This window comes from Triticum dicoccoides, chromosome 2B (genome assembly GCF_002162155.2).
Source record: "Triticum dicoccoides isolate Atlit2015 ecotype Zavitan chromosome 2B, WEW_v2.0, whole genome shotgun sequence".
Lineage (NCBI taxonomy): Eukaryota > Viridiplantae > Streptophyta > Magnoliopsida > Poales > Poaceae > Triticum > Triticum dicoccoides.
This window is the reverse complement of record NC_041383.1, coordinates 513,463,707-513,470,286: the sequence shown is the minus strand read 5'-3', so window position 1 is coordinate 513,470,286 and position 6,580 is coordinate 513,463,707. Positions and strand designations below refer to the sequence as shown.

The 6,580-nt window shown below is 50.4% G+C and overlaps 1 pseudogene; it reads right to left on the bottom strand.

Moving 5' to 3' along the window:
* Positions 1–2,760, bottom strand: LOC119364564 (annotated as a pseudogene).
* Between the last annotated feature and the right edge of the window lie 3,820 nt (positions 2,761–6,580).

Below are 6,580 nucleotides of genomic sequence, written 5' to 3'. Positions count from 1 at the left end.
TGATTTAAACATACACATTGAATCATACATTCTTATTTAATCACACGTGCAAATGGATATAATTCGTGAATCCTAAATGACACGTCCCGACTGGAAGCATCTGATGGATTACAGTGATTATATACAGTATAAGGTAAGGAAATGAACTGAACCTATTTTGACTAGCTCACTGGAACATAATCCATAGGCGCGTGAAATAACAAAGCACCCTGGAGTTACAATCACTCGGCAACTCAAAATAATGCAACAGGTATTGTAACAGATGCCATGCGATTTTGTACATCACTGATCATGGATCGTTCCATTAGCCGCAGCAGCTGCCACCTTGGGAAGACGAGGCACCAGCACCTCCAGCTTGGCCAGGAACTGCATAGCCAACTTTGATTCCATAGGACTGCAAAAATTAAGAAGAAAAATCAGTCCATGCTCAGGGCCAGGAACAAAGTACTGTAGTGAAAGCAGCAATGTAACCTCTTTTGTCAGTTCAACAGGCAAAATGTTAAAAGAAAGTGTTGGCAGGAAAGTGGCATTTGCTGCAATAGCAACACTGCTGCCCTACCGCTTATTGACTTCTTCTGCCAACGATGGAGGGCAACGGATCTCTCTTTTTCAGCACGAAGAAAAGAATCTCCTTACTCCATTAAACTACTACAGTGAAATTTATGTAACATCGTCATCATCTTTTAGTGATCTTATTAGGGTCCATATAAAGGCTCTCAGTAAAGTGGTGGGGTTTCTGTAAGATGGGAATGAAGCAAGGCATATGCACGTGTTGTATCTTGTGCTTCGCAATAAAAATATTGTAACTTGTAAGGCAGGTATTCACGCGTTGCAAAGTGGAGTAGAACATGCATCAGAAACCTGAGCCTGAAATCACCTAATAATATAAAATGATGTAACCTAAGCATCACACGGCACTTAAAAGGCATCTCTACATACCAGGGAAATTTTGTGGCACAACATGTTGATTAATAATGTAATTAAGTTGCATAAATGATTGCTAATATACAATTTTCACTAAGCAGACCAAAGAAATAATATGAGATTTGAAATTGAATCTCATTTACGTACTCCCTCCGTCCGGAAATACTTGTCGAAGAAATGCATAAAAATGAATGTATCTAGAACTAAAATACATCTAGATACATCCATTCCTCCGACGAGTATTTCCGGACGGAGGGAGTACATCAAAGACAAATTTTGTGGTGCATAAGTAATACTAATAAAGATAACATTATACATTCTCACTTCTCATTAGGCAGAGCAAAGAAATGATTTGATATTTGAAATTTCACCTCATTAGATACATCAAAGACACCATCCTGAATTTTCTTGTATATTGCTCCAGCAGTCTTGACAAAGCCCTGCATTTCAAATAGAATGAGACAATGGTCCAGGGAAAGGCCTTAGTTGCACAGAGATGCATCAAGAATCAATCATCACCTCCTCGACATTTTGTGCAGTTTTTGCAGATGCCTCCATAAAGATGAGACCATTCTCCTTGGCAAACTGCTCGCCTTCCTCGAAGCTCACAGCACGCCTATGGGATAGGTCACATTTGTTTCCAACTAGCATTATTGTCATGTTGGCGTTTGCATGTTGCCTTGCATCTTCCAGCCAGCTTGCAAGATGATTAAAGGTTTCCCTCCTAAATTCGGTATGACACGGATATTAACACCATGGTCAGCTGGTTTCAGATAAGTAACTATGCACTTAATCTAACCAGGCAGCTTTCACTATATCGGGCGTACCTGGTGATGTCATAAACCAAAAGAGCACCAGCAGCTCCCCTGTAGTATGATCTAGTTATCGATCTGAATGATTCTTGGCCTGCCTGTAATGTTAACGCAAGCACATAAGACCTTTTCTTCTCCTTTGCCTTGACAAACTGAATATGGCACCAAGGTTTATGGCATGACAACGAGAAGGAAGCTAAACTAGACATTTGTGCTATCTCATGAGAGCTAATTCATACAGAAACTCGATGGAAGTCACAATTATCAATGGTGAACCCAGAATCCAGTACAAACGGCAGTTCTAATTCCCAAGCAGGTTAGGATTACCCTAGTGAGGTACGTCATTCCAAGCGCCACCTCTTTCCATGTGCACCTTGTACTAACTGCTACAGTACGAACACAAATCGATCTAGGCGCGCCCAGGGCGTGTCAACATGTGGCCTAGGAAAGGAAAAGAGAAATGAGGAATTGAGTGCGGAGAGGTACCGTGTCCCAAATCTGGAGCTTGATGGGCTTGTTGTCGATGGTGATCATCCGGGCGCCGAACTCGACGCCGATGGTGAGGTCATGGACGGGCTGGAAGCGCTTGTCGGTGAACTGCAGCAGCAGGCACGACTTGCCGACACCTGCACGACCACCCGACCGTCAGCGCGAGCCAGATTCAGCAGAGGCAGGTATAGATCTCCCAGACGACCGCAGCAGCAAATTGCCGCACGGATCCGTCCAATCTCCCGGAAACGAGCAGGGATCGGCGGAGGCGGGGAAGAGGGGAGCACCTGTGTCGCCGATGATGATGTACTTGAAGAGGTAGGCGTACGACATCTCTCCTCCGCCGCGGCCGCAGCTACTCCGGGGAGAAGACTCGCGCGCGGGGTTCAGGGGATTTGGAGAGGAGCAGCGACGAGGGAGGCGTGCGTGCGTACGTGCGAGGGGGGATTTCCTCTCCTCTGTTTACTTCGGAAGGAAGGAGACGTGGCTACGTGGTGAACTGATCTGGGGGCGGTTCGCTTCGGCGATTTAGCCAGCCAGCGGTCGCGTGCGGGTTATTGATTTCGAAATCGGTATGTCGCTGTCCCTCGGCCGACCAGGACGGTGGGAGCAAGCAAGCCAGCCAGCTCCAAGCTCCAAAGATGGGGTGCCGACTTCCCGTGGATGCAGAGCGAACTGGATTGTGATGACGAAACTAGTCGGCCTGTAGACCCGCCGAGGGACGGGCAAGTTTTGGATCGGGATTAGTTGAAATCTCCACGCCACCGTTTTCCTTTCTTGGAGCATCTCCAGCTGTGTCTTCAGAACGGTCTTTCGAGACGTTTTTTTCGCGCTGGCGTCTAAAAAACGGTCCAGTTATGTCCTCAGGAGCATGTTGTTTACCGGCCTGGGTCGAAATCAGCGCCGGCGTAGCCATGCCGAATCCGGCGCGCTGGGGACGCCGGGGCAAGTGGTTTTAGCGCGAAACAAACGCGGGCCCGCCGAGTCAGTGAGACGGGCGCTTCGTCGCACTCATCGCCTCGGTTCCCGCGGGAATCAATACCAAGGCTGCCGCCGCCGGTCAGCCTTGCCATTGATTCCTCACGGGCGGTGCGTCACGGGGCGGCACGGCGACGCCTTCCCTTCCGCCACGCGTACACACGAGCCCGCCTATTTAAGCCGCCGGCCTCCCTCGCCTCTGGCCACACCAGCCTAGACGCCGAGCTCTTCCTCTCCAGCGCGCCGCCGTCGAGCCCTCCCTCTCCCCGTACGTCGCCGTCGAGCCCTTCCCCCTCCCATCTCTCCCTCTTCCGATGGCCGCACGTTTTCCCGACGACTCTGCGGCGGCCAATGGCTTCGGCCGCCGCTCGCTCCACGAACAGGAGTCTTGACTCCTGTTCGAGGCCAACATCCCGGCGCCGCCGGACATGCGCGCCGGGCCGACGGGGTGGAGGCTGAGCAACGGGGGAGTGCCCGTTCCCCCGTTGCCCGACGCCGCGGCGCGTCCCCACTACTTTGCCGCCGAGGTCGAGCTCGTGCGCGCCTCCCTCACCGACGAGCAGCTCGCCCTCCCCCAGTACGACGCCGACAACCACGCGGCTTGGGCGGACTACTTCACGCGCCATCAGGAGCAACGGCTGGCGTCCACCAACGGGGCGCCGGTGGTGGGCGGCACGAAGAACAGTGAGGGGCGTCACATGTGGTGGGGTGTCCCTGGCCGCATGCTCGAGGGCGTGCTGGCGCACCTTGAGGGCGGCAACAACCCGCCGTTGGCATACCCCCCGGCGGCCCGGCCCAGCGCCGACACGCAGGGGAATGGCTGCCCAGGAGGTTCGTCACTCCCTCGTCTTCCTCCTCGCATTCCTCGTCGCGATCTTCTTCCCACTCCTATGGCTCTCCGGCGCTGCTCGGCGTCAAGGCCGAGCCCGCGACGGAGACGCCGCTCGTCCGGCGCACTCGCAGCGCCGGCATCGTCATCAACAAGGGCGGCCGGCGCGCCTCCTCGTCGGCTCCTCCACGCTTCGTCAAGTCGAAGACGGAGCCGGGGCTCGCGCCGGTGAAAACGGAGCCGGGGCTCCCCGCCGTGAAGACGGAGCCCGACGACGCTGAGCTTGACGACGACGTGGCCCTGAAATGGGTGCGCAAGGATTTCGTGAGGATGGAACGGGAGTGCCAGATCGCCGCCCTGCGGCGCTTCGAGCAGCGCCGCCGGGGCCGCGAAGAAGGAGGAGTCGTCGTCCTCGACGAGAGCGACGAGGACGACGCGCCGCCGCCACCAGTCCGCCACGGCGACGCCAGGCAGGGGTCTAGCAGGGGCGGCCGCGTCAAGGAGGAGAAGGCCGCCGACGACGGCGACTACTCCGCTTTCAGTGATTTTTTTTAGTTTATGTTTGTAAACGCGCCGCGGAACAATATATACCAAAGTTTGCCAAAATTTAGATGTGTTTTAACCGAACTTCGCCGAACTTGTTGAATTTTTAAAAAAATCAGACGCGTCTGGGGCGGCCCCGGGGCCGACGACTGGGGACCAACTCACCCCACACCTTTTTTTGCGCCGGCTCGTCCCCAGACAGCGATTTTAGACGCCCCCTTAGGGCCAACGGCTGAAAATGCTCTTATGTACACCACAAGAAGGAAGGAACCGGCGTGCCAACAGTGCCATTGCCACTCCAACTCGTGCTCTCCAACTCCCTCTGACACAGGGCGCACTTGAATTGGATAGATGATATTTGGTTGGCTACAAGCTACAAGTATGCCGTCTCACGCTGGACACGGAAGACTCACGAGGCTAGTCGGCCACCTGAGGATAGCGAAATGTTGTGTTGGGTTGCCCCATTTTAGAGCGTACCATTATTCACCAGCAACCACGTCAATTTAAAAAAAACTATTTCCTCTGTCTCATAATGTAAAATGTTAACATTACACTAGTGTGAAAAAATGTCTTACATTATGAAACGGAGGGAGTACCTCTGTTTCTAAATTGAACCACTGAAACGTCATATTTAGAAACAAAGAAGGGTGTAGCAATTAGTTTTGTTGTCCTTTTTATAGAGTTGAAAAGCCTTTTTTGTTCTGCTGTTCTCCCTATATGGTACAAGTACAATCTTCCGTTTCTTTGACATTCCAAGATGAAACATTTCTTTTTAGGAAATGTAGCTACTTTTGGTAGTCTTCACTGGTTTTTCATCACAATAAGCAACCAACTTCCGCCTTCTATAGTGTCCTCGATGATTATGCACCGTGTAGTTTATGACTCAACTCCCTTGAAGGTAGGGTGAACATCAAATCAGTCGGCTTTAGGGTTGGCTTCTCGGGCTGGATACAAAAGGGCCACAAACCACCTGAGGATAGGAAAATGTTAGGCTAGTCGGCTTATACACTCACCTGAGGATAGAGAAAATGGTAGGCTAGTCGGCTTGTACACCCACCTGAGGATAGAGATAGAGAAACGTTGGGCTATTCCACTCAAAGATGTATCGACTGCCGACCATCAGCCATGTCAATTAGACAAGTATTAAATATTTTTGTTAGTTGTTTAAAGCCTTATTTTTTTATTCTCTTTTAACCTTTGTCATCTTTGGCATTTTGGGATGAAATGATATTTTCACAAAATACAAACAACCTTCACTAGTGACCACCTTTTTCTGTCAAAAGGTAGCAGTGAGTTGTGACTTCCTTGAACATAAGGCAAACATGAATTAGATCAATGAACCGTCTTGCTTCAACGTTGGATTCTCACGCTGGATATGAAAGGTTCACGAGGCTGGTTGGCTTGTAGACCCACCTAAGGATAAGGACTTGCTGGATTGTCCCACCCAGAAAAAGATTGAACTATTAACCTGTCACCATGCCAATTTAACAAAAGTATCAATTAGTTTTGTTGTCGTTTTTTAGGCCATTAGAAGCTTTCTTTGTTTTGTTGTTTAACACCCAGAAGTAGTTCTCTCTTTGGTTGTTTGAAACAAGCGTACGTTAGGTCTCGCTATAAGCGAGACATAGTAGCGCCCGCCAATGCTAGTTCCCCCTTAAAAGATTTCCGCTAAAGAACCGCTGGACCTGGCCCATGCGAGAACGTGCTATAGGCGATGCTAGCTTTTGTCTTGCAGTAAGCGAGTTCTAGCAACACCCGGCCCGTTGGGTGTTTACGAATAAAAACATGTCTCAGCATAACTTTTTCGCACTTTTTGGTGAAGCGCCCACTTGGTGGTGGAGAAAAAATATGCAAGCCAGCAAATCATTATTCTTGTAATAGGCTCAAATCTGCAACACACTGGAATCTCAGCGAAGAATAGTGAGCTTTTGGTACTTAACGCACATCCTTATGTGTACTGGGCCGGCCCAGGTAGGAGGCTCACAACTATTTTTTTTCTTTCTAT